The following is a 27,644-nucleotide window of genomic DNA, read 5'->3' as shown; positions in this document are numbered from 1 at the left end:
AAGAGGGTAGTATAAGAGGTTATTTTGGAATATGCAAGACGTGCTGATGAGCTAGAAATACATAGTGACAACTTGGAAACTTCTAATTGGATATTGCTTCTAGCTAATTTATAATTCTTTAAAGATGCTACATTTGCATTGTTTTTCTTTGCTTTCATTCCCCAAGGCCCCCCATTTCTTTAAAACTGCTTTAAGTACATCAAAGTTTTTTTCTCTACAAAATTCAACCAGTTGAATTAAACATTGCAACAGCCAAGAAGCTAAAGGTAAATCTCCTTAAATATATTCCAAAATTCTCTAATTACCTCTTGCAAAACATTTGCTTTGTTTTTGGTGCTTAGATGTGTTCTATTGTAACACAGAATGAATCTTAGAAGCCTTTGACTTTTTGCCCTTTGCTAAGGGCAGATGTCATTTTCTCCAGGATTTGATGTAAAATAAAATAACATGAATTTGTTCAGATAAAACAAGTTGAATTATTTATTGTCCACTATCTGAGTATCTCTAAGTAGCCCCTAAGTAGCAATCAGTTTGGGGGCAGAGACAAGAAAAGAGCAATCAAAAAGTGGGCATGATTTTAGGTGCTAAGGGGCTGATCACTCTCTTGAGGAGTTAGGAGATGCTCCCTGGCGAAGTCACTTCTTTGCTGAGACACCTGGAACAATAGGTGTTACCCAGAGAAGGGATGGAGCCAGGAAATGCACTGTAAGCAGAGGGAACAGGGTTCCAAAAATAAGAAAGTGGGAGGACATGATATATTGGTGCTTCTCCAAAGTGGTGAGTAGGGTGAAGTTTCTGGAGGTGAATTAACCCTTTTCCAGAATGTCTTAATATGTGGCCAAGTGTGTTCCTCTCAGTTTCAGTGTCTAATTTGCTTTCTGCCATCTTATAGCCCAGTAAACACAACTCAATTAGTTGGAGGGAGAAGCACTATCTTTATCATCCCATTAGTGTGTTGCAGTGAATTGGAGAAGAGAGGCAGCTGAAGATTTGCAGAGGAAATCAAAACACAGTGGTAACTGATACTCCCTTGGGAACAGTCCTGAAAGCTAGGTGCAGAGAAGCTCTGAGAGCCAAACAGATGGGTCACAGGTATGCAAGCATCTTTAAATGTCACTTGCTGGATCCTCACCTGATATAGAATCAAGCTTTCTGTTTTCGAGAAACGTAGTGGCATTTCCAAATTCAATGGTGAATTGAACTATTTTTTTATGTGAGATAAGTTGAGATTCAGTTTTTACTTGAGATATAAATAACATGGTTCTCAGTGTCAGTTATTCATTCCAAAGACTGATTTCAGCGGTCTTAAAGAAAACATATAAAATTATTCTCTTCTCCTATCTACTCCTTTAATTGTCCCCTTCCTCCTCCTCTTGGTATTTTCTTCTTTTTTCATCTCCCATTCTCCCTACTCCCTCTCCTGAGTATTAAGTGATTCTCCTGTAATGTGCTCACTCTTAGCCAATATGCAATTCATGGACCTTCAGAAACTTACGTCCTCCAACCATGCCTCAACTGCCTACCATTTTCACCTCCTCCCACTAGTCCATTCAAATTATTAATCCATCACATGGATTAATCTACTGGTGAGGTCAGAGCTTTCAGGATTTAATCATTTCTCCAAACATCTACTTCTGAACATTGCTGCATGGAGGATAAAGTCTACAACAGATGAGCTTTTGGGGGACATTCTATATTCATATCATAACGTTTTCTGACATTACAGCACAAAATAGGTGGAATAAGTAATTTAGTTAGACAGCTATCACTATAGAGAACTCAGGTTTAGGGCACATGGGGGGCCATCAATTTGCTGCCACCTGCTCTTATGCCACTAGGAACATATTCTTCCTGGCTTCTACAGAAGGGGTTTGGAGACCAGTACTCAAGCTGGCAGGCAAGTGCCCAGAGATATCTTACAAGGGAGCTAGGGCAGGATAGCTGAGCTGAAAGGGACATGGGTAAAGGAAGAGAAGAAGCCAAGCAGCTCCACTGCACATGTGCTCACCTCACCTTGGGGGTACAGGAGAAAGGGGTAAGCCCCCTTGTCTCGGCTGGGTCTTCAGCTGTATCCCCAGATAGAAGTGTAACTAACTGAAAAGCTGTGGCAGGGAAGGACATAAGTTAACTCAGTTTGAAGATGAAAAAATGAAATAAGAAATTGTTTCTTTGAAATGATAGTGAACCTTCTGAGAAACACTGCAGTTGCAGCCTTATAAAAATTTTCTAGTTCTTACATGAAACTCTACCTCTTCCAGTGGCTCAATGGAATCAAATGGGATAAAATGCACATTTTCAGAAGACAGATGGTTGGGGACTGTATTGGCTGGAAATGCACAAAAAAGGGAAAAAATAAAGAAAACATGGAACATAAAAATTATATGTAAGACAGAGAATTCACTTCCAGAAAATGTTGCTATTATGAAGAATTATTCTTGGATGAAATGATGGCAATTTTTTAAAAGATAGATATCTGCCATCATTTACTCTAGTTTCCTATGTTGTTTCTAAACAACAGCTTCATTGCTCAGATGTGAGGGGGGAAAGAAATGCAAAAATCAAGTAAAAGCCCTGGAAAAAGCACTAGTAATCTGTTTCTTCTTAAGTCTTAGGGTCACTCAATTGCCCCATGCCGGCATTCATATGATAAAACAAGACATATTTACATTTTTCCTCTTGCTTACTGGGCAGTTGAATAAAAATATTTCTGTTCACCCAATTACAATTAACTCTTAGTAGCAATAGGACAAAACACATGCCATCTTAAACAGTTAGTACTAAGTATAAAGAAAATACATTTAATTTTAAATTAATGGGATGTTCACAGTTTTCTTCAAAACACTGAGAAAAGAAATGAAGTTCCTGATGCCTGAACTCCTAGTGACACGTGCAGAATCTTATGGGGTAAAGAAACTCCTAGTGGACAATAATAGCCAGTTTAACATTTTTATCTTTGATGCAATTCTTTGCTTAGATATGGATTGATTTGGAAGACTTTAATTGTATTTTGTTTTGTATTTTGTTTTTCTATAACATCCTTTTGTGTTTCTTTTTATGGCTGGATTAGTTACCTAAAAACATTTTCCTTACTCTGAAAGCACAAGGTACCATGTGAATTGCCTCAGTACTGATCAGAATTTTTATTTTCCTTTCACAGATGAACAGGATTTTTACATGCTTTGAAAAAAGAATTAATATATTTAAAGTCTTAATAGGGAAATTGATCATTACAAATATAATTGGATCCCTTGCCTTCCTCATTTTTTTACTCTACATGCATCTGCAGTAGTCTATTCACCTGCTGACCCACAGAGAAAAACAAAAATCTTTCTGATTATAACTGGAAACATTTTTTAAAATTCTATATTTGCAAATATATAATATTTTTTATTTATATATATATTATATTTATAATATAATAAATCAAAATAACCAAAAGTGATAGCACTGGGAATGTCAAATTAATTTCTCTGTATGCTATAACCAGAAGATATCAGTGCAGACACAGTAAATTGAGCTGAACTTACAAAAAATCTTTTATACACCTGAATTAGCCTCATGGGAAAGAAGAGAAGCAGAAAATATATGGATGCTAAATAGATCATTAGGAAATTAAAGATGAGCAGAATAGACAATAAAGAAGAAAAAACAAAAAGCAGAAGTACAGCTATTCAATTAACACTGATGTATAACTGCAGATATAATATAGATAGAAATTCATATTCTAAGAATCTTCTAAAAAGAAATACTGCTGTGATAAGAGAAAAGGGAACATTAACACTGACCAGCTTTTGAACAGTTATATTTTGCCCTTTGAATTTCTGTAAAAATTTCACTGTACCAGTAATATTTAATTGTAGCATAAAAATAAATACCATTTACTTGATATAAAATAGGGATAGTATGTAAATTAGGTAAGTTTCAATTCATGTCTTCCTACTCATATCTGTTGGCAGTTTAAATATTTTTAGTGTCATTAATTGTTATAAAAGTGCAAGAGTTGCTGTATGCTTGCCACTTAGGAACAAAGGCACAAAAGTCTAATTGAACTAAGTAATTAGTAATTTGTAATTTCTTATTGTCAGCAATTACTTTGCATTAGAAATCCTCACTGAAAATTCTAATTTGAAGTGAGGTTTGCATTTTATTGCTGTCCATCCAAATCAGTTTAAAATTGACCGCTACATTTTCATTTAAAAATGTAAAGATATTAAATATGCTTGAAGAAAGTGGAGCATACTCAGCTCCACAGAAAGGCACATGCACATGTATGAGCATGTGCCCATGCACACACACACACACACACACACACACACACACACATGCACACACACTGAGCCAACACCAAAGGAGGTGCTTTTATGTCCCCAAAAGGAAGCTGAAGTGGAAATATCACATCACTGTTCATTGTTGCTTCTGTAACACTCCAGGCTTTTGGTTTTAAAATTCACACACTGACCCCTGCTGTGGCACTCTCACCTGCACACAGATGGACAAGGAAACAGCACACTATTAGACTTCTTTCTGGAGTTTCAGCTCCCCTGGAATATATGGATGTTGGACGGTTTTCCATTTGTTCTTTTTTTCTTGCTTCACTAGCCATTCAACACTCCCTTTCCTAAGTTCTAAGCACCATATAAAGCAAAGGGGAAACTTTTATCAGCCCTCAAAAATAATACTAAGGAGGCAACTTATAATTAGCATGTGTCCACTGATGTACTTTAAATTAAGGGCAATTCAGTGAGTCAAGGTTATGCTTAGTTTCTTTCCTAAATGTTGCAGACATGTATATTTTCACTAGATATTCTTCCTCTATTAAAGCATAACACGTGTTTCCTTTAGAGTGCAGCCAGATTTCTTAAACAAAGACTAGCTTTTCAATAGTCAAAATTTGAAATTTAGAAATGAATTTCGCATATTTCTCTCTGCCCCATAGTTAAAATCCCAAAGTGTACAGCATATCTTTAACTAAAAGCCTTGAGTTAATATGTACATACACAAAGGCCCAGTATCTTAGGTGAGACAAACAAAAATTATTTGGGTAAAAGTATTTTAATATACTTATTATGTTAAAGCTGTCAATGTTCATAAAGAACAGATTTGATTTATTAACCTAGAGTTACAATTGCATTAGAGGGCAAAAGACAATGAAATTTTACAATTATGTCTCTAATAATTTGATAACTAATAAGACTGGTATTGAATGCATCTCGGTATTAATTTAAATGATAAGGTTACTAATTTCTTTTTCCCTAAAATATGTACATGTTAAAATTGACTTGCAACACTGGAAATGATAATGAATTTCTCTTATTTTTAAAAATGACATTTTAATCATTAATCTTAATTCATATAATTTCACAGAACAAATTTTCTACAGTTACTCATTTGGTAACTAACTTGATATATCACACATCTGTAACACTTAAGTGAATATTAATTAGTGCTAACTTACAATCAAATTCCAATGGAGAAGCAAATTATTAAGCTTTCTGGAACATCAAAAGTCTTCATGACTATTATTATGAAGAATGCCAGAACAAATTAATTATTTATGCTTATAAATAATGTTTTCCACAAATCTTCAAAATGCATAGAATACTCTAGAATGAAAAGGATGCTAGTCTCATTGTAATTTGGTTTTATGTAGTAATAATCCAGTTTTATGTAGTAATAATCCAGTTTACTTCAGTAAATTTTCATATAAAACAATATTTTTCAACGTAAGCATGGTGTATACTCATGTGCAAGCATACAAGCATGCTCACAATGTCTCACAAACACTAGGGAAAAGGTGAACCACAGTCTCTAGACACATTTGTTTTAAGAAACAACATTTTGTGGCTGGTTGCCTTTAAATTGCATTGAAAATGTTAATTGCCTGACAAGCTCCTTTTCCTTACCATTAACAACAATGTATCACCAATCTATATCTCCAGAAGAAAGAGAGGGAAAGTACTGAAAAGGGTAGAGGAGGAGGAGAATCTTGATTTCAATAACAAATAATAGTTCAGTGTGGAGCTCTCAGCTTGAATTACTGTTTTTGTGATTTATTTTGGAAGTTATACAAAAGACAATCATGGAGCCCAATGTCAAAAACTAATAACAATATAGTATTTCATTCTAAACACATTTGGATCTTGATAGTATTGATTTAAAGAACAAGTTTAGTTTTCTCCTAGTTAGTATCAGTTCCAAGAGCACCCTCTAGTGCCCATAGATTTGAAGTATCCTGTAGAAAGTGGGAAAAAGTCATTTGCACGCAGTTCAAGCTCATTGACACTTGCTTTATGGCAAATATTAAGAAACTTTAAAAAGCTTATCTATCATCACAAGTGACCTAAAAGGTGCTCTTAAACTTTAAAATGTTTTAATATAATTCTGTGATCAAGCATACTGGAGAAATTTAAAATGATTCAAGGTTTTTTTTTTTAGTTCTAATAGTGCATTAACACTATTAGGGTATTGCTTTAGTTTTACATTGTCAAATTTTATGGATATTTTGGGATATATTTTAATTGTCTAAATTTCTTGAATAACTGAGCAAAGTTTAACTAATGACAACACCTTAAAGATAAAGGTTATTTCACACTTGATTCCAAAATGTACAATAAAATATTGAATTTACATTGTTTCCAGTAACAGGGGAAAAGAACTTTATCTTTGAATCACAACTTTTAATGAATCTGATTTGTTATAATAAGAAAAGTTATAAAGATGAGTAAAAAAGGAGACCATCAAATTATTAAATCAATAAGTTTTTCTTGTTTTAACTACCTCCATTTCACAAATAAATTCCATTACAGTCTTGAGTATATCAGACTAAAATGGTCCCCCTAGAGAAAAATTAAAGGAAATGTGCAAAACACTGGGTATGGAGGCATTTTAAAATAGGATTTCATTGTCCAAAAGAACAGATGCAAGAAAGATGTATATTCAATATTAAAGGATGTATATGTATTTTTGAATTGATGGGCTAATTGTATAAAAAATGAAGGAATAAGAGAGCATGAATTTATAATAATATTTTGATGCACGATCATACTGTATTCAGATAAAAAAGTGATTTAACTAACCTGATCTAAAAAAAAAATAGAAATCTCAGCTTTTAACTGAATCAAAAGTGTCAAACCAAAATAGTTTTGTGCTTGGAGAGAAAATAAGGAAAGACTGAAGATAAAATTGCTGGAAGTACCCAATTCCACAGAGATTTCCAATCCACAAAAATGCTAGAAATTCATCAAAATATACTTGATGGTGTTTTTCTCCTTTATACCCCAATTTCTTAAGGAGAAATAGTTCATACATTTATATCCTGAGGAGTTTCAGCAAATTTCACTAGATTATTTCTAATACATATTTCTAGTAACATTTAGAGTATTTCAAATGATAAGAAAACATTATGCATTTATAAAGGATCAGTCTCCAGGAGAGGCATAAATGCAAGTGCTAGCTCATGTAGAATAAGATCATGATCAAGAAAATACTTGGGGGCTGGGGATGTGGCTCAAGCGGTAGCGCGCTCGCCTGGCATGCGTGCGGCCCGGGTTCGATCCTCAGCACCACATACCAACAAAGATGTTGTGTCCGCCGAGAACTAAAAAATAAATATTAAAATTCTCTCTCTCTCACTCTCTCTTAAAAAAAATTAAAAAAAAAGAAAATACTTGGTCAACATTTCCTAGAAGTTTCTTTTTTGCTTTTTAATTTCCATCACTCACTTTACTCAGACTGTGGAAAAGGCTGTTAGCTGGATGTCTTATAAATTGGGCTCACCTATCTGTGCGCAAATATTTATAGTCTTCATAAATGACACTTTTACCATCTGTGGTACCAAAATCAAGCACATACTATAAAAAAGGCAAACAAACAAAGAGGTATGTAAAAGATCTTCATCTATCTCTGCACAGGACCAGGGCAGGTGAGCTCGCCCCACAAACATTTTTACTTTGATATGACAGCTGTGATAATGATGAAAAGTTAATGGATTTTTCTCAACATCAACTTGATGATCATAGACGTTGTTATTTTTATTACTTTTAAGGAGATTGGTGCTGCATAAACATGAAGGCATATATTCACAGAATTTCTTAGATTTATAGGTTACGGGTGCTACAAAGACTTCTCTCCTTTCTGAGGTAGATAAATTGAGTTCCAGGCTGGGGATGTGGCTCAAGCAGTAGCGCACTCGCCTGGCATGCGTGCGGCCTGGGTTCGATCCTCAGCACCACATACCAACAAAGATGTTGTGTCCGCTGAGACTGAGACAATAAATATTAAAAATTCTCTCTCTCTCTCTCTCTTTAAAAAAAAAATTAAATTGAGTTCTATGCAGTTTACTATGTTGGGGTCTTTCAAATGAGACCACAAAATTGCACATCCTTCCTCTCCTGTGTGGACATTACAGATCCCATAGCAGTTTTCATAAGAGTAGGGGCTTGTCACCATGCCACTGTGCAAATTCCTAGGAACTACCTTAAATTTCAACAGCTAGCTTTTCTCCACAGGATATTAGTGTATTAGATACCCTGAAATGTTCAGTATATTTACTCAATTTATTAAAAATGTTCTCCTAATGGTTCTGAAATATCTTTTTCCAAAGCAAAAAAAGAACCAAAGGTCTCCTTAGGTAAAGTGACAGTAATGTTTGTTACATGAAATCAAACTTCCTTCCAAAATATTTGATTAGTCTCCTTGAACACAAATGCCTATGGTATTAATTTAATTAAAAAAATAAAAACTATCAGTATGTAATAAAAAAATCTTATAATGCATAATCCATGCTTTCTGATACAGGTAATGTAAAATAAATGATATAATCTACAAAACAATGACAAATGAAAGACTTGGAAAAGGTTATGGTTTGACAAGGTAACATTTTTGAAATCTGGACACCAATCAAATTGATGTAGCTATTGGTGATGCAACACTTTCTGACACTAAAGTCTTTACCACTGTCCAAAACATATAGAAGAGCCCATTGTGATTGCTTAATGTCAGCTTTTGTTCATAAGCTCTTTCATAAAACTGAAACCAGGAAAATGATTTAAAGCAGTTCAATTTGTCTATTTACCTTAATCTTTAACTATTCCCATATGTCTGGCTACATGATGTATGACTCTTCAAAAATCAATTTTTCAAAGATATACACAACAGAAAAAAGTCAGGCTCCTAACCTTTTATGTGTTGAACTTTTATAGAGCTCTAGAAAACAAAATGCTTTTAGGTTTCATAAAAGGGAAACAAAAACAAAGAAAGGGTATTTTCTTTTCCATTCTTTTTAGTAAATATTTGCATCAGTGAAGATAGAGCATGCACTAATTTCTAGGCATATGAAAAGTCCTTTCACAGGTTCCTCCCAAATACTGTGCAAGAGGCAGAGCAAAGAAGTGGAAAGATCTTGGGCCTTGAACAATACTATTAACCTCAAGACTGGACCCTCCTTATGGTCCATCTGATCTGTGGACCTTTTATTGTACAAAAGGATATATTACCTTACGTAAATCAGACTGAGGCAAGTTAGGTTTTACATTCTTGAAGCTAATAGCATTATAAGAGAGTTAATTATAAAGACAATCAAGTACTTTCTCCTATTAATTAATAAAACTAAATTAGGATGTATTATGAATAGCAATAGTAGAAAACCATGTGCAAAAATAATGAAACTCCCATTCCTTTAAAAACAATCAAAAATTTCAAATATGAGCTTATACTTAAATATAATTTTATATTTTATATAAAATTTCATATTTATAAAAATATTAACTGTAATTTGGTGTTATCAACTAGTGCTCATATACTGTGAAAAAAATAGGAATTAGGAATGCTTTAGGAATTAAAGGTCTGAATGCTTTAATGACAATGTGGAATTAAATTAAAACATAGATGGGTGATTTTAGAACACACTGCTGAACAAAATTCATTTACATTAAAGATATACAAATGTTAACTAATATAGGAAGTATTCAAATACATTTAACTAGAATTTTATAAGACTACTTGATGTAAGCATTGTTATATACAGTTTCTGATTTACTTGCCTTCCCCAGTTAGTTTTTTGAAACTGAAGACTGAGTCCTATTTGCCTTTTGTATGTACAATTTCTAACACAGTAACTAGTCAAAAGATATATCTGAAAAACTATTGATAGGATAAGAGGATACAAAGTAGGTTTTTACATGTATGTTTACCAGTATGTTGGTAAACACATATAAGATATTGAAGATCATCTAAGTATAAAGCAGGAAAAGGAGGAATAAAAGTAGAAATAGAAACATGATAAGAATCAAGAAAGGACATTCTAGGGAAGAGCTCCGTATAAAATGCTATCTAATCAGAGAAGAAAAATAACTGAAAAATCTGCTGGTTATGGCAACTGGTCAATCAGATATTAGAGATCCTTGAGGAAGTGGTCTCAGCAGAAAAGAAACTGGTGACAAGAAAGACAATGTAGAATACCTTCTATACAAGTCTAATGTTTAAGAAAAAGAGAGAACAGTATTTTGAGAGACATCGTGATTTAAAAATGAATTTTTGGTAAGCAAAAATGAGAGTCAATAGAGAGGGCAAAAATAAATGGCAAAGTTCTCATGGATTTGAAACCACTAAAATAGTGTCCAGTGATGCAATGTTAAGTTCCCTAGGCTCTCTGAGGAAAGATGTAGGGAGGTGTAGTAAAATCTGAGGTACAGACATTTTAGTTTAATATAGATATTTTCCACTTCTACCTGATCATTCCATGTGAAATCAGGGTAGATGCGGACAGTCCATGTGATAGGCTGAATGGATGCTTCCATCATAACAGAAGGAATCTGATGAACACATTGTTTGACCTTTTGTCCAATATTCACAATGCAAAATGTGACCTGAAAGAAAAATATCACATAGAAGTAATGTGTCCAGACAGAAAAAAAAAAAGCAATATAATCTGACTTGTAAGTGGGATTTCAGAGTAGGTGATTTTATTGTTTTTTTTTTTTATGATTTGCTATGTAGAATAGATGACATTCTTGACCTGGCATTGTTGAGAGCCACAGCCCAGTCAGAATGATGCCTGGCATTTGCCAGAGGGAATGTTTGAAAGGTGACGGCCAGCGAACCATTGAGATGATGATTTGACTTAAGCTGTATATAATTGCTGTGGATTGATTGAGTTGTATATTTGACCTTTACTGTGGGCAATAGGGTGGCTCTTGCTGCCTTGGGCAGCAATTCATAGCTCTGGAAATCAGTATCAAGTTTCCTTTAGGTATTAATAGGGTTCTGAGCCTTGATATTGTGCTTAAACTACTATAAACAGAACTACTTCTTTTTGAGTTAGTTTAGAACACATACAGAAATATTTAACATTTTGTGTACATAGCCACTGGTTTATTCACGGTCTACTCTAGAACTCTAAAATCATGAGAAATGCTTCAGGAATTAAATACAACTTAATTGAATTAAATACAACTCATCCACCCAGGCCCACTTCTAGAAAACATAAAATAATCAGGTTCTGGAATGCAGACATGTATGGGAATACCAAGGGTAGAGGCTGTTAAAAAACAAATGTGACTAACTGATTTGAGCAATTAAGTGAAAATAGATTATATTTTAAAGCATCAAGTGTGCAGTATGTGTACAGTCAACTTACTTTGTTAATAGTCTGTCTTTCTGCCCTTTTTCCTACTCTATCTTAGAGTACAAATGTAATGACTATCTCAGCCTCTCTAAACATCTTTGGAATTCTTTTTTCTTTTTTTTTATTCTCTAAAATTTATTTACAGTTAATAAGTTAAAAAGCAAAGTACAACCAAATTGTAAATCTTAATCATATGCACATTAAACTGTCCAGGGAAACACTTCAGTTCCACTACAAATAATTGCTTTCTAATGCAATTAAGACATAACAGTTTATCAAAAAAATATTTCAACACACCAATAAAGCAAATGTTAGGTATATATAATCATTAAAAATTATCAAATTAAAGAGTGCTGTGGCAACCCAACCCTTAAAACGACCAAAAAAACCTTTTGAGTTCAAAATTGCTCAGACTTTTTGTATTCAATGATTTTAAAAGATTTTATTGAAGAGTTTTCTGAAAAATAGTACTAACATTTGCTCATAGCAAATCAACAAGTATGTGCCACTAGCTTAAGTTACACTTGTCCAATAGAGTACTCAAACAAAAATAAATACACGCCACAACAGCAACACTTTGCACTATCAATGATGAAGCTTGCCCTCAGAATCATGACATTACTGGTTTTAGTGACATAGAAAATGAGTTGCTGGTTGTTAGGAAGGAATGTAAAAAATACCAAAAAATATTATTTGTTGTGCCAGTCAAATTTAGGCACCCAAAAGTCAAAAATCAAACAGAAATATATCAAGGTGATAAAATTCCTCCTAGCTTCCTCCTCTACTTGTGTCATATGAGATATAAATGAAGGCAAGAGAACAAACAAATAGGACTTCTTTAAAAAAAAAAAAAAACTATACACAAGCTAAGCTACAGACTCACTTCTGAAACAATTAATGGATGCCTCACCATAAAGGCCACTATGCCAAGTTTCTTTTCACACTCTGCCCAAAGGTAATCATAAAATACTTTCACTTTCCTATTAACATACTAGTCAACTACATCAGATGTTTCTCCACATTTTAGAAGTTGCAAGATAGGTTTTGCTAAAGAAAACTTGTCAAAAATATTTCTTACATCTTACTTCACAAACTAGAAACGGCATTATTTAATAGCCCACATGAACCATATTGACTTCAAGATGGGCAATCAGATTCAAACTGAAATCAGATAACCCAAATAAGCCAAAAAATCATTTAGACACATTCAAGTGCACTAAAGTAACAAGGCATAAGAGGAAAAAAAATGTCAAGAATATCAGTTAATTTCCTTACATGGTAAAATGAAGTGCAGACAAGAATCAAGTGATATAAAGAAATAGAATTCCTACATATTTTTACTGGATATGACACAATATAATCAAAGAATGCACATAATTAAGTGCTGTAGCTCAAAGCATCTTTGAAGTAAAGATTCTGCTAATCTTTTTATTTTATGTGACTGCTTACAGATTAGTCCTCTATTTGCTCCTAAAGAATATATTTAAACTCTCAATCAATGAATAATCTACAGCAGTTTGTTGTAGAATCAATAATGGGGAATGGTGCATTGTACCAGGATAGTTAGATATACCCATAGGGAGTTTCAGTGGTCAAAATGCTTCCATTGCCAGAAGGTAGTCTGAAAATGGTCTAGAAATTCAATACAGCATTGACCCTACATTGTGTACATGATCCACAGTCAGTTTCTCAAGCATACTTGAAGTTTTAAAAAAGAGCAATTAAAAAAAGCTAGGAATTTTTTAAAAATCTATTTTTAAATAAGATTTTTTTGTTGTGTGAAATAATTTTTAATGTATTAGTTCAAATGAGTTGAACAGCAAAATCTAATCATGTTTGTTGGAGGTTAAATGCATTTAAAATTACTGTATTTAAAAAATAATTTCTAGGGCTGGGGATGTGGCTCAAGCGGTAGCACGCTCGCCTGGCATGCGTGCGGCCCGGGTTCGATCCTCAGCACCACATACCAACAAAGATGTTGTGTCCGCCGAGAATTAAAAAATAAATATTGAAAAGTTAAAAAAAAATAATTTCTAATATTTAAAGTTGCATAATATTTCTATTTGTGTATGCATAGTTAAATGCTCATCTACTTCACTCTCCTAAAATCTGGTTAATGAACAACAAGTAACCATCCATAAACACACAATTTGTGATGTCTCTCTTATTTCTATTACATTGTTTTTTTTTTCCTTATTGTATTATTGGATTAAGAGCAAGTTAAGTGGCAAGATTTCTAAGTAAACAGATTAAAGCCATTTACCAAATGTTACTCAAGTATGTTTGATTTTTACTACATTATGAGAATTGCCAGTATATTTTCATCTAAACACATATCAACATTATACTTTTTAATTATTAGGTGGTTTTATTTGTTTAGTTATTCCAGATTGCTTGAAGATGACAATTTTGTAGCCTAAAATTGGAATGAGATTAGAAATTAGATTTCCTACCAACAGAAAAAAAAACACAAAATGAAATATTCTTAATGTGGCAATATAAAAATTTCTTGTCATCCTCATTCACAGAGTTTTTTAATCACAGTTTTAATGCATTAAAATATGTGCATTTAAATGGCACTTTATTAGATAAATTTTAGCACCTAATTTGCATGTTTTAGGTTTCTAATTTTCAAAATTTTAAGGGTAGAATCATTGATATTTTAAGGACTACAAGTATACTAAAAATACTATAGTAAATATTATACATACATATGTATAAAGATACGTTCAATGTTTCATAGGTAGATGTATATATGAGACAAATTCATTGAATGTTAGAAGCTGATTCTAAAATTTAAGTTTGTATTTATGCTAATTTGGTCAAATCATATGGATGAATATATATATAACAAACACGATATACTATGATGTTGAGAATAAAATGCTCTGATAAGCTTTGCACAGCATCTGGTTGATATTTTGATGAAATTTGTTTTTTATATTTAAACAATACTTGATGATAATGTGAATGTTAATTTTCTTTCTAATTTTCTTTCCATATTGGTTGATATGCTTACTTTTTAAAGATAAAGGCTACTACTTTGAGGAAGTAAGTTTAAAACGTTAAGCAATTGGACTTTACATCTCTTTTGTTTGTAATCACTGAGCCCATGAAAATCAAAGCCATATAAATTCTTGCATTACTAACAGTCAAGCTTGAACCTCTCAAAAAAAAAAAAAAAAAATCCTTGGTCAAAGCTTTGAAATTCAGTAAAAATTCAGAAACGAGTGGGATTCAGAATACCCTGAGCACAAACTAGTGCAACACCACAAAACATGTTTGATCTTCTGTCCAGAAAGAGAGGTGGCAGTCAAAAAGAAAAATGGAGGCGGGGGTTAAAGAGCAAGCAAATTCTGGCTTTTATTACACAAGCACGAAAACAAATTCCTTTGGAAAAGAGTGACTTCTTCGGAGGACTTCCAGACCAGTGAGGTAGAGTCCGAACGGGAGATAATCAATCTGCCCCTATAGTCCTGGAGACTTCTCAATCTGGGGTTCGGAAGCAAAGGGACCTCCCCTGTGAGTCCTGCAGTCTCCTCCTTCGCAGACTGCGGTGCGGGGAGGCGGCAGAGGGTACACCTGTCCCGGAGTTCCAGACGCGGGGACGCATCCCCGGGGCGCGGGGCAGGGAGGCCACCCGGGACTTCCTCGGGAGCGTAAAGTGCACTAGGGGACGGTCCTGGTGGAGTCTGTAAACACTCGACTGACACTCGTTCATTTCTCCAAGCAGAAACTCCATCTTGGGCCGGGGACCTGCAGGAGGTGCCCTCGGGGCGGCGTCTCAAGCCCGGGGCACCGGGAAGGGGCGGAGCCTCACCAAGGGTTCCAGGTCCACTCGCAGGACTTGGCGCGCCTTGCGTCGCGCCGCCGCCAGGCTGCGCTCGCCCCACACGTCGCCGCTGACGCGGATGGTGGGGAAGGTGGTCAGCGTCGGGGTGGATGCCCTCCAGGTCTCCTCCAGGGTGCGGCCCCCCCGAAGCAGGGCTCGGGCGCCGAGAGCTTCTCCAGGCAGGACTCCTCGGGGGCCGCCGGCGGCGGCGGCAGCAGCGGTGGCGGTGACGGTGGAGGCGGCGGGGGCAGCCAGGGCCACCTCCTGCCCGCGGCGGTCGCCCGGGCTCCGGCGCCTCCTCCTGGCGGTCGCGCGCGGGGCCGGCCGGCGCGTCAGGCCGCGGGCGGTAGGGGTTCCGGGGGTCAGGCACCAGGGCTCGGCAGGAGGCGTAGCCGTGGACGTCCTTGCTGCGCAGGATGTGCGGGGAGAACTGGTGCTTGAGGCTGCAGAGGAAGCTCCAGAGCTCCGCATCCGAGCTCATGAATTCCGTGCTGCGGGGCATGAACAGCTTGAAGGCATCGCCCAGCGCCTTGGTACTGTCGGCCAGCGACAGTTGCTACCGGGAGCACACCACCTTCTCCTCCCGCGCCTCCAGCCCGGCCCCTCCTCCCGCTCTAAAGCTGCCGCCCTGGGCAGCAGCAGCCAGGGGCCGGCGCCAGCGCCTCTTCACGCTGCGCCGCATCAGAGGCCACTCTAGGCCGCCAGCGCTCGCCTGGTCTCGCTGTCGTCACCGAGCCCGCCCGAGTCTGGCTTGGCTCGGCTGTGGTGGCCGCTGCTGGTGTCTCCAGCCCCGGCGCGTCTCTCGCTACTTTTCTCGCCTCCCCATTTTTTTTTTTTTTTTTTTTTTTTTGGTACCAGGGCTTGAACTCGGGGCACTTGACCTCTGACCTACATACCCAACCCTATTTTGTAATTTTATTTAGATACAGGGTCTCACTAAGTTGCTCAGTGCCTTGCTTTTGCTGAGGCTGGCTTGGAACCCGCAGTCCTCCTGTCTCAGCCTCCCCAGCCTTGATGATACGGATAAATAGCTGAGATTCTCACCTATTTCTGATTTTATTATTTGCAAGTAAAAAATGTATTGTCATATAACCCATATATTCCTTTATAGTGACCTATATTCTCTTATTGCTTTATGTTATTACTTTAAAATAACAACCTATATTCATTCAGTTTTGACCTTATGATGCTCTTTTAAAATACTATACAAATCTCAAGAGACAAAAATTTTATAAAGGACAATTTAAAAATCAGACTTATCAAATAAACATCAATAATTACCTATTGCTATTAGTTATAAGAGTAGAAGAAAAAGTAGGTATCAAAAATTAGATCATGTAATGGAAATCTTCTAAAAATTCATTAAAAGGGAAGAGATTATCCAGAAAAAATAAATGTAAAGGTACACCTTATTTTGAGACTAATCCTTGAATGCCACCTAGTGACAAAAATAAAAATTTTCTTGAAAATATTTGATGTCTGGCTGGGGATGTGGCTCAAGCGGTAGTGCGCTCTCCTGGAATGCATGCAGCCCCGGTTGGATCCTCAGCACCACATACCAACAAAGATGTTGTGTCCGCCGAGAACTAAAAATAAATATTAAAAAAAAATTCTCTCTCTCTCTCTCTCTCTCTCTCTCTCTCTCTCTCTCCTCTCTCACTCTCTCTTTAAAAAAAAAAAATATTTGATGTCGCCTAGTGGCTATCTGAAAAAGGAGCCTTTCATAAAACAAGTATTTTTTCCATACTCCCTCTTTTTGAAATTTATTCATTTATCTCCATAATCATAACAAATCACTGAAAACCCTGTGTATAATTTAAGGTACAATGGATATGGTAACAAATAGTATGGTCCCTGACCTCACTTCTCTAGTCATGGAGGTGAGACATGTATAAGTAATTAAGATGACAAATAGAAGCCCAACATCCACAGAGTCTAGCAAATACTGGATACTCAAAAATATAACATGTAAAAGTGACATTAGAGTATAGTGTAATAAAATTAATTCTTCCTTAACAATAATAAAATCAACTCCAATGGTAATTCAGAAGTCAGACTCAAGTGTCACTTAATATTTATCTATTTAAACTTTAGTCTTTAAGGTTATCTTATTTATTTTTACTATATGTGTTTTTAAAAAAAACTAGTTAAAACCATTCATATGGTTTCTATCAACTTTATATAGTTTTTAGAAACTAAATAAGCAAATATAATCATGAGTATAATTTTTAATTATATATATATATAATCTGCTTAAGTAGGGCTACATATGAAGGGATCATCAGAAAATAGTGATACTATATTGCTTACCAACTTGGAACAGGCACTTATTGAATTTTCACAATGAGAGCATCTATATTTCATAAAAAAGAAAATTGGGCCTTTCTAAGTGAAGTGAGTAGAGTAATAGCTTCCTAGGGCAGAAGGCCTATGTTGAGGAGTAATGAGAATCAGAAGTGGGAAGGGTAATCAGACTGTGGAGGTTTTAACTCAAGAGCCAGTATATGTACAACATCCTGAAGAGACAAGAACTCTGTGTACACAAGGAATGTATATGTTAGGATATAGAATAATTAACAAAGTTATAAAGTATGGAATATAGGGATTAGAACAGAGTATACACTGAGCAACATGAATACATTTTAATTAGCCTGAAATACATATATCAGTGTTTCTCACAGTGCAAAATTAAGTGGCTCTTTATAGGAAAGGGATTTATTACTTCTCAACTTTAGCATTATGGAGTCATCCCCATTAGGCATCAATCAGCAAAGATGTCTCATAAAATGTTTGCATTAAATTATACTTCATAAAATATTTTCTCCAATTTTTCTAAATTCATGGTCAAAATTGATATTCATGAAATCAAATATATTAATAAAGGCAACATTACTATCCTAACATAATCTTTATGTTGATTAGTGATATTTTAGAGTCTTGTGAAGATTTTTTTGCAGTCTAAGGACTTACAAATCCATTATCTTAAGAATGCAGCACAGATTTATGTTATAAACCAATTTCACACTTGATGTGTACAGATGACTAAGTTTAATTTCACATTCAACTATAATTTAAAGGAGTTTGTTTCATTAACAGGAAAATTTACTGTAACAGGGAGCTCTTCCATTAAACTAAGATATGAGCAAGTTTAGCAATGGCTATTCTTCATTATAGTAACTAAAAATTTTCAATCTATATGTTTCATTATTTAAATGCCCTTTATATCACTAAATGGAATTGTGCTCAGAGTGTGTTGACATTTCTGAAAATGACATTTCTAGCAAGTACTTTAATTAATATGAGATGAACTTAAGGGCTATTTTTATACGCAGGGCTAGATCACACAGTTTCACTGGTTCTACTTTTTTGTTCCCAGGAAAGAGTTCCCTGAGGACAAGAGCATTGTTTTACTTACTTTGTGTCTTCTGCATAATAACATCAACACATTGTGACTACCACTTACAAAAACTATCAAGAACCAATTCTAGGTGTGCTAAGATTTAGTATTCCTTGACATGCTCTTTAAGCTAAATTTTAGAAAAACAGGATTATTTTTTCTTTTTTACTGTAAATGTTAAAAGAAATTATGGCTACCATTTTGGAAAATGTTTAGTTCAGGTTTTAGAAGAAAAGAAGGGACAATCTTAATGTAGGGTAATGTATTTTTTTAAGTTATTACATTTTTAATAAGATTACAGAAGTCTTAAGCAACAATGAAAAGATCTTGGTTAGAGCTAAATAGACCACAGTTTGAATATTATTTCTAAAAATTATAACTTAGTGACCTTAGGCAGTTACATGTCTCTCTGAGTATAATATCTACTTAGCAGCTCTGACAGAATAAGAGAATGTACATGAAGCACCAGGCAGTCTCAAGCCTATGCTACTATTACCATCACTTTACAGTAATAGATTTTATCCCATTATAAACACTCTTGGGCCAAACAAGAGTGTTTATAATGGGATACTTACACCATGTAATCAGGATAGGCAATGGGGTCCAAAATTGAGCTATGATAATATTTTCTTTGGAGTCAAATTTTATTTTCTAATCTTTTTTTGTTGTCCTGTAATTTTGTTCAGGTAAACCAGTGCTCTTCATGCTTTTTTTTTTACTTTCAAACTTATCTTCCAAAACTTATCTATCCTCTGAACTCAGACTAAGTTTATTATCATCATGAAAAAAGCCTTTTTTGATAGCCCCAGGTCAAACATATTTTCTCCTTCTACCAAGTACGTCTATGAAAGTTGTCATTTTCTTTCCATGTCTTTTTTTCTCCTTTTGGACTATATGCTTCTTAACAGAAGAACTACATAATGTAGAGTGTGTCTTTCATTCTCTATAAAGAGTCTTGTAAATAACCCGAATAGAATTTTTATAGGCTGTTTAAGAAGTACACCAGATAGACTTGCACACAATAAGTAATGTTTGATTGTAAATATGATTGTGAATATTTCATTCATTTATTCAATATTTACATCTTAGCTAAATTACCTAAATTATTTGAGTTAACTTTAAAAAAAAGGATACTGAGGTAGGAAAGCGTTGAATACTTGTGCAGTCATTAAAAATGTCATGAAAACATTGCACTTAATTTTGAACATTCATTTGAAAGTTTGATATATATATACTCTAAATTGTAAAAATGTTATTTTCTTTACCAGTTGAGATGTTACCTATGCTTTCCAGGTCCATTATTTAAATCCTATTATTAAAGTCTCCCCCCACACACTCCCACATGCCTACACACACACACATTTGAAATAAAACATTATACTCTTGCTCAATTTAGGCAATCACATTTTACATAACAAAGATAATCAAATGACCTAATAAAGACAAGAAAGGTTCATAAACCTTAGAAAAACTTCATACAAATATTAATCATCAATTAAGCACTAAACATATTAGTTATTGCTATTTCTGTTTCCCTGATTTGTAAACTTTGGATTGTATTTCTGATCTATAGCAAAACCTCATAGATTGCAAGTGTGGTCATTTAACAATGAGTTCCTGTCAGTATAGTTGTCTACATTTATACTGCTGTGAGTTAATCAACAATATTGCCCCCCACTACCCCAGCCTCTTTTGTCTTATGACTATATAGCATAATCTGTATTCCTAAATACTACAAAGCAAAAACCAACTCAACCTTTATCGTTATTCTTAAAGCTGACAATTCTATCCCAACTTTTGACTGATCAGATCTTACCTCTGCATTTAGGTTATCTGCAAGACTTTCCAGAAACTGACTCTCAATTGGGTTTTTTTTCAGTGAGCAGAGTGAGGTAATGGCTGAGTTTATCATGTGTTGTTATAATGACTCCTTCCCCATATTTGTCAAATTGTGGTTGTCCAGCTTGGCCAAATATCTGCATGACATCTAAAATTCCAAGGTCAATAAAGGAGCCTCTTTTGCAGCATATATTTGTGTTCCCTAGATAAGGAAAAGTTAATAAAAATTTACGTAAATATACATAAATATAATCCTGAAGAGCTGAATACTGAAATTGGGCAAATACAGTAAGATCTCAAAAGTGTACTTTAACTAATCCCTTCATCATCTGTGATAATTACATTTTTACAATATAAACTGAATTTTATTGGAGAAAATATTTTTTCTCTTATATAAATTAACATTCAAAGAAACAGCCAAATCACAATATTTTTTCTAAATAAATCAATCCACAGGTTTGTTTTAACACTCACACAAATCTGTATCAAAAGAAGGTAAGCTCCTACCTTAATAATAACAGCGTGAGCAGGGAGATTGAAACCCCAGGCTAATGTAGCTGTACAGACTCCAGGTAGTGTCATCAATCCCCATCTATACTACCAGAAACAACAGCACAAACATCCCCGTTTCTGCTTAAAGCCTCCTATATTTCAAGTTTGCCAAACTAATGTTTCTTCTCTTTTTTTAAAGAGAGAGAGAGAGAGAGAGAGAGAGAGAGAGAGAGAGAGAGAGAGAGAGAATTATTTATTTATTTATTTATTTATTTATTTTTAGTCATACATGATAGCAGAATGTATTTTGACATATAATATATACATGCAATGTACATACATCAATCATATTGTCTATACTATTCTGCTGTCCTTCCTATCCTCATTACTCCTCCCCTCCTCTCACATCCTTTCTCTCTTTCTAATGTAATGTGACACACTTTTTTTTCTTTTTGTCATTACAACATCATATATGTATTCTGTATAATAATGAGGTTCTCCTTCCATCTTTCATGCAACTCCCCTTTACCCTCTTTTTCCCTCCCACCTCTCTTCCCTATTTAATGGTAGCCTTCTTCTCATGCTCTTCCTCCCTGTCCCATTTTGAGTCATCCGCCTTATATCAGAGAAGACATTTGGCATTTGTTTTTTAGGGATTGTCTAACTTCACTTAGCATAATCTGCTCTAATGCCATCCATTTGCCTGCAAATGCCATGGTCTTGTTATTTTTTAGTGCCGAGTAATATTCCATTATGTATAAATGCCCCATTTTTTAATCCATTCATCTATTGAAGGGCATCTAGGTTGGTTCCACATTCTAGCTACTATGAATTGTGCTTCTATAAACATTGATGTGGCTGTGTCCCTGTAGTATGCTCTTTTAAGGTCTTTTGGGTATAGTCCAAGAAGGGCAATAGCTTGGTCAAATGGTGGTTCCATTCCCAGCTTTCCAAGGAATCTCCATACTGCTTTCCAAATTGGCTGCACCAATTTGCAGTCCCACTAGCAATGTATGAGTGTACCTCCCCCTCCCTGCATCCTCGCCAGCACTTATTGTTGTTTGACTTCATAATGGCTGCCATTCTTATTGGAGTGAGATGGTATCTTAGAGTAGTTTTAATTTGTATTTCTCTGATTGCTAGAGATGGTGAGCATTTTTTCATGTATTTGTTGATTGATTGTATATCCTCTTCTGAGAAGTTTCTGTTCAAGTCCTTGGCCCATTTGTTGATTGGGTTATTTGCTTCTTTGTTGTTTAACTTTTTAAGTTCTTTGTATATTCTAGAGATTAGAGCTCTATCTGATGTTTGAGGAGTAAAAATTTGTTCCCAGGATGTAGGCTCCCTATTCACCTCACATATTATTTCTCTTGCTGAGAAAAAACTTTTTAGTTTGAATTCATCCCATTTGTTGATTCTTGGTTTTAACTCTTGTGCTATAGGAGTCTTATTAAGAAATTTGGGGCCTGCCCCCATGTGATGAAGATTAGGGCCAACTTTATCTTCTATTAGATGCAGTGTCTCTGGTCTGATTCATAGCTCCTTGATCCATTTGAGTTCACTTTTGTGCATGGTGAGAGAGAGGGATTCAATTTCATTTTGTTGCATATGGATTTCCAGTTCTCGAAGCACCATTTGTTGAAAATGTTATCCTTTCTTCATTGCATTGTTTTAGCACCTTTGTCAAATATAAGATAGTTGTAATTTTGTGGATTGGTCTCTGTGTCCTCTATTCTGTATCATTGGTCCACCTGCCTGTTTTGGTACCAGTACCATGCTGTTTTTGTTACTATTGCTCTATAGTATAGTTTAAAATCTGGAATCGCGATACCACCAATTTCACTCTTCCTGCTTAGAATTACTTTAGCTATTCTGGGTCTCTTATTTTTCCAGATGAATTTCATGATTGATTTTTCTATTTCTGCAAGGAATGTCATTGGGATTTTGATGGGAGTTGCATTGAATCTGTAAATTGCTTTTGATAATATGGCCATCTTAATACTATTAATTCTACCAATCCATGAGCAAGGTAAATCCTTCCATCTTCTAAGGTCTTCTTCTATTTCTTTCTTCAGGGTTCTGTAGTTTTCATTGTATAGATCTTTCACCTCTTTTGTTAGAGCCCACTTTTTGTCCTTAATTATACCTAAAGATTACAATTTTTCTATTTTCTTTCGATTTATCAGCTGTATTACAGTAATACCCTTCTCCTACCCAACTTGGCCTTTATTCTTACTCTTTCTCTAGCTTAGATAGCAGTGCCTAGTGAAAAACTTTGGGTTTTTCAACTGGTTTTTAAAAACTCTATCTACACTAGACTGGGGATGGAGTCAAGTGGCATAAGACTTGCCTAGTGTGTGGGAAAACCTGGGTTCTATCCCCAGCATGGCAAAAAAAAAAGATTTAACCCTAAAAATTATATTTACACTTAAGCACCTTGGTGAACTATAAACTTTCAAAAAAATCATCCATAACTGATTTATGAAAGAGGCATATAAAATCGTACTGAGCAAGATAATGGTTTTATCTTGGATGAACTTAAGTTATGATGGAAGAGGCTGAGACTTTCACAAAATCTATAAGTTAAAATGTATTTTTCTGTACTGATAGAAAGATACACTACAAATTATTTTTCTCATGTCTTAGTTTTTTATTCCACACTTTCACAAGCATTTTAAATTTCTTTTCTTTATAATTCTTCAAAACAAAAAAGAATACTGGATAAGAGATGAAAGGGTTAAAGATGTAAGTAAGCTATAAAATAATGCAATATACTCGAGAGCAAAGTATAATCAATACAGAAATATGGCAGCTTTAGTGACAAAATCTGTAACATAAAGAGACTTGGACAAGAGGACAAGCTGGTTTCTAATCTGCTATGTATGAAAATACAGGTCACTTGATTAAAAAAAAACATTAAAATAAATTTTATAACAACAAATTATAAAACATCAAATTGATAAATATTTTAATTCCTAGTTTTTAGTTTGAAACATATTAAAATATTGGGGTTCTATGTTTATTTTGCCATCCTTATTGTTCTATCTACTAGGTTCCCAAAACTTTGCAGAATTTTGCTTCCTCATCTCAACAAAAAAATTTAGGAATGATTTAAGATTTAAATGTAGAAAACAAACTTTAAATCTATCAGAAGAATAATACAGGAGTTCATAAACTTGGTATGCACTAGGAATTCCAAGAAAACATAATAAAACAAAAAAAGGTACAAACCATAAAGGAGTTGACTAATTTGACTACCTTACAATTAGTCTGCATGGCAAGAGCAGATGGAGTTGGCTCATTTCATCTTATTCTTGCTTATTACATTTAAAAACTCTAGAGAAAATGGATGAATTGGACATCAGGAAGCTCTAAAAAGTGGAAATGAAGTAGGACTATATGAAGACCTCAGGACTCCAGAAAAGAACTGGCAGTGAGTAGCTGGCTTTGCTTTCTTTGCTGCCTATATATCCCAGACTGGCAAAGCAGCTTACAGCTCAGAATGTCAATGAAGTGGTACTCCCTCCTGAAACAATCCAAAATATATACAGAAACAACAATTACAAGATGAGACTGCTTTCTCTATACAAAGGCAAAGAGAGGACAAACCCAATAAACACAATCTGTGTGACAAGAGCCAAAAACCATAAGAGAAAACAGTGGTCCTTCCCCAACTGTGTGCAGACACTGGCACAGTGGGGTAGGAATAGGTACAGAGTCCTAACCACTGTCTCACTTAGGTAGTAACGAGTAACAAGATTTAAACACAAACTAGACTTTGATAATAAAACTAATACTGAAAAGATCCCACAATCAACTTAAAATAATGTTTACCAAGAATAAGGAAAATCTCAACTCAGAAGAAACACACAGTAGATGCCAATATGAGAGACAAAGATTTTGGAAAAATATGACAAGACTTTTAAAGTACAAAGACAAAAGGTATAAAAAGTTCTTCAAGGATCCTTCAAACACCCTTGAAACAAATGAGAAAATAAAATATCTCATCAAAGAAACACAAATATAAAAAAATAGAAATTTAGAATTGAAAAATTCAATAATCTAAATTAAAAACTCATTAGAAGTGCTCAAGAGCAAAATGTAGGTAATAGAAGAAACAATGAACTAAAAAAGAGATTAATACAGGGCTGAATCTAGCTCAGTGGCAAAGTGTCTGCATCACATTCACTTAGCCCTGGGTTTGAGCCCCAGTTCCAAAAGACAAAAAAAAAATAACCCACCAAGAAAAAATAGAAAAATAAAAAAGAGAACAATAGAAATTATCCAAACTGAACAACAGAGAAAAAAAGAAATCTCTCGATCCTGTGAGACAACATTAAAAGATCTAATAGTCTGGTCAATGAATTCAGTAAGGAAAGAAGAGAGGGTGATGAATTCAAGAAATAAAGGCTCAACCTTTCCCAAATCTGACAAAAGAAAAATTCACAGAAAAACAATCTGATGAAATCAACAGATTCCAGAAGCTGAGGAAACACCAAACATGGTAAGCACAAAGAAATCTATAATAAGGCACACCATACATAAACTTCTAGAAACTGATGGCAAAGAAAGAATCTTAAAAGCAGCCCAACAGAAACAACATATTACACATGAAAGAACAACAACTTTAATGGGTTGGGTTTCTCCTTAGAAACTATTAAGTCTCGAAAACAGTGGCAGTGCATTTATCAAGGCTTGAAAGAAAAGACTGACAATTCACAAACCTATTTCCAGAAAAAGAAAGTCCTTCAGGAATGAAGATGAAATAAAGACATTCTCAGATTTTATGCAGAAAGGTAGCAATAGTAAGTCATTCATACAATATACAAATATCCAGATAAAACTGCAACCTGAACACATGTAATATTAATCCAACTCCATTTGCCCTAAGTACCATATATACATATTCTCAGAGAAGTAATCAATTGACTCTATACTAAGAAAAAACCCTTGAGAGACAAGGAAATGAAAGCAGTGTGACACCAACCTCGAGTGTGACCTGAGTTTATAAGCACCAATGCCACCCATACCCTCACAACCAAGGTTGATGGAGCTCTCTCTAGCAGAGTAATACAAAATAAATTGGAGGTTCACTTACCTGTTGCTCAGGCACTTAAGAGATTGAACATAATCACCTTCCATTCCCAATCAAAACAGAAAAAAAATCAAAACCTTAAATAACTCAGCTCTACAACAATGAAAACAACAAAAGCTGTGGAGATCAACAGCACCAATGCCAAGAAAGCAAATATAAAAAGAGAAGAAAAATTTCAAAACTCAGCAAATGTCTTGCTTTGACACAGAGGACAGGAGAAATCATTATTCTAAAGTATATGACCAGTGTTTTATAACTTCAAAATTAATAGTAGAGAACAATTAAATATAAGAAAGGATCCTTATCCTTATACAACATGAATCTGAAAAGTTATATCCATGTTTTTAGCAATGACAAATTACTGAATTTTTTCAAATTTGATCAAAATTACTTTTTGGCTGACACCAAAAAAGTATTTGTTGTCTGTATTAACTATTTCTCCTGATTATAAATCTTAGAATTATATGATTATGTCTCATAAAAAATTGTATATTCAAGTCTCAATAAAATCATAATTGCTGCTAGACCTGATGGTCCCTCTTGAACCACAAAATAGATCACATCTCATATTACATTTAATTTATACAAGATTCCTAACAAGCTAGGTAGTTGGACTTAATTCAATAAGCAATAAAGAACCAATGAAAGTCTAGGAGCAAGGAAATGATATGATCAGAGCAGCATGACAGAAAATTTGCAAATGAGATTAATTTTCCATCTCATGTTTACAATAAAAAAGGAGGGAGGGGGGTAATTGTATCCACACTGATCAAATCAAAGGAAAATTTAAAATATATTTAATTTAGTTAAATATTGGGAAACTTACCAAAAAATATAAAATGGAAATAATTTTAAAAACTAATAAAATTAGAAAATTGAAAAAAGTAGGAAAAACCTGGTTAAAAATAAAACTTGAATGTGAGTTTTTTCCCACATGCTTTGCTTTACTTCCTGCTTTGTTCCTTCTATAGTCCAATCCAAAAGGCCATGATAGCAGTCTTTTCATCTGTTAGAATCTTTGAGATGGACAGATGGAAAGGATAGAGGTTATTGACTATGTAGTTTCAGTTCATCAATGTTTTCTTCACTTTTTTTCCTCACTTAATAGATACTGGAGATGATGAAATAGAGAAAGCTCTATTAAGACTGCTGAAAACAGCAGAGTTGCTTGACTTGTACTGGAGCTACAGGCTGAGATAGATTGGATTATTGGCCCTGGTCTGCCCCCTCCCTTGGAGCACCTGCAGGGTGCCTCCCACTAAAGGTGGAGGGTCCTCCCTGTCTCATGACTTGGAACTCACCCAAGACACATGCTTTGGATTTAGAAATATGACAACGTAGAGGCCTGAAATGTGTTTGCTGTATA

General features: G+C 34.8%; 1 pseudogene; it reads right to left on the bottom strand.

Annotated features, from left to right (window-relative positions):
- Positions 1-15,407: 15,407 nt before the first annotated feature.
- Positions 15,408-16,240, bottom strand: LOC144372808 (coiled-coil domain-containing protein 71L-like; annotated as a pseudogene).
- Between the last annotated feature and the right edge of the window lie 11,404 nt (positions 16,241-27,644).

The sequence above is a fragment of the Ictidomys tridecemlineatus genome, unplaced genomic scaffold (assembly GCF_052094955.1).
Source record: "Ictidomys tridecemlineatus isolate mIctTri1 unplaced genomic scaffold, mIctTri1.hap1 Scaffold_164, whole genome shotgun sequence".
Taxonomy (NCBI): domain Eukaryota; kingdom Metazoa; phylum Chordata; class Mammalia; order Rodentia; family Sciuridae; genus Ictidomys; species Ictidomys tridecemlineatus.
Note: the sequence above shows the minus strand (reverse complement) of the source record. Positions and strands in the feature narration are given on the sequence as shown.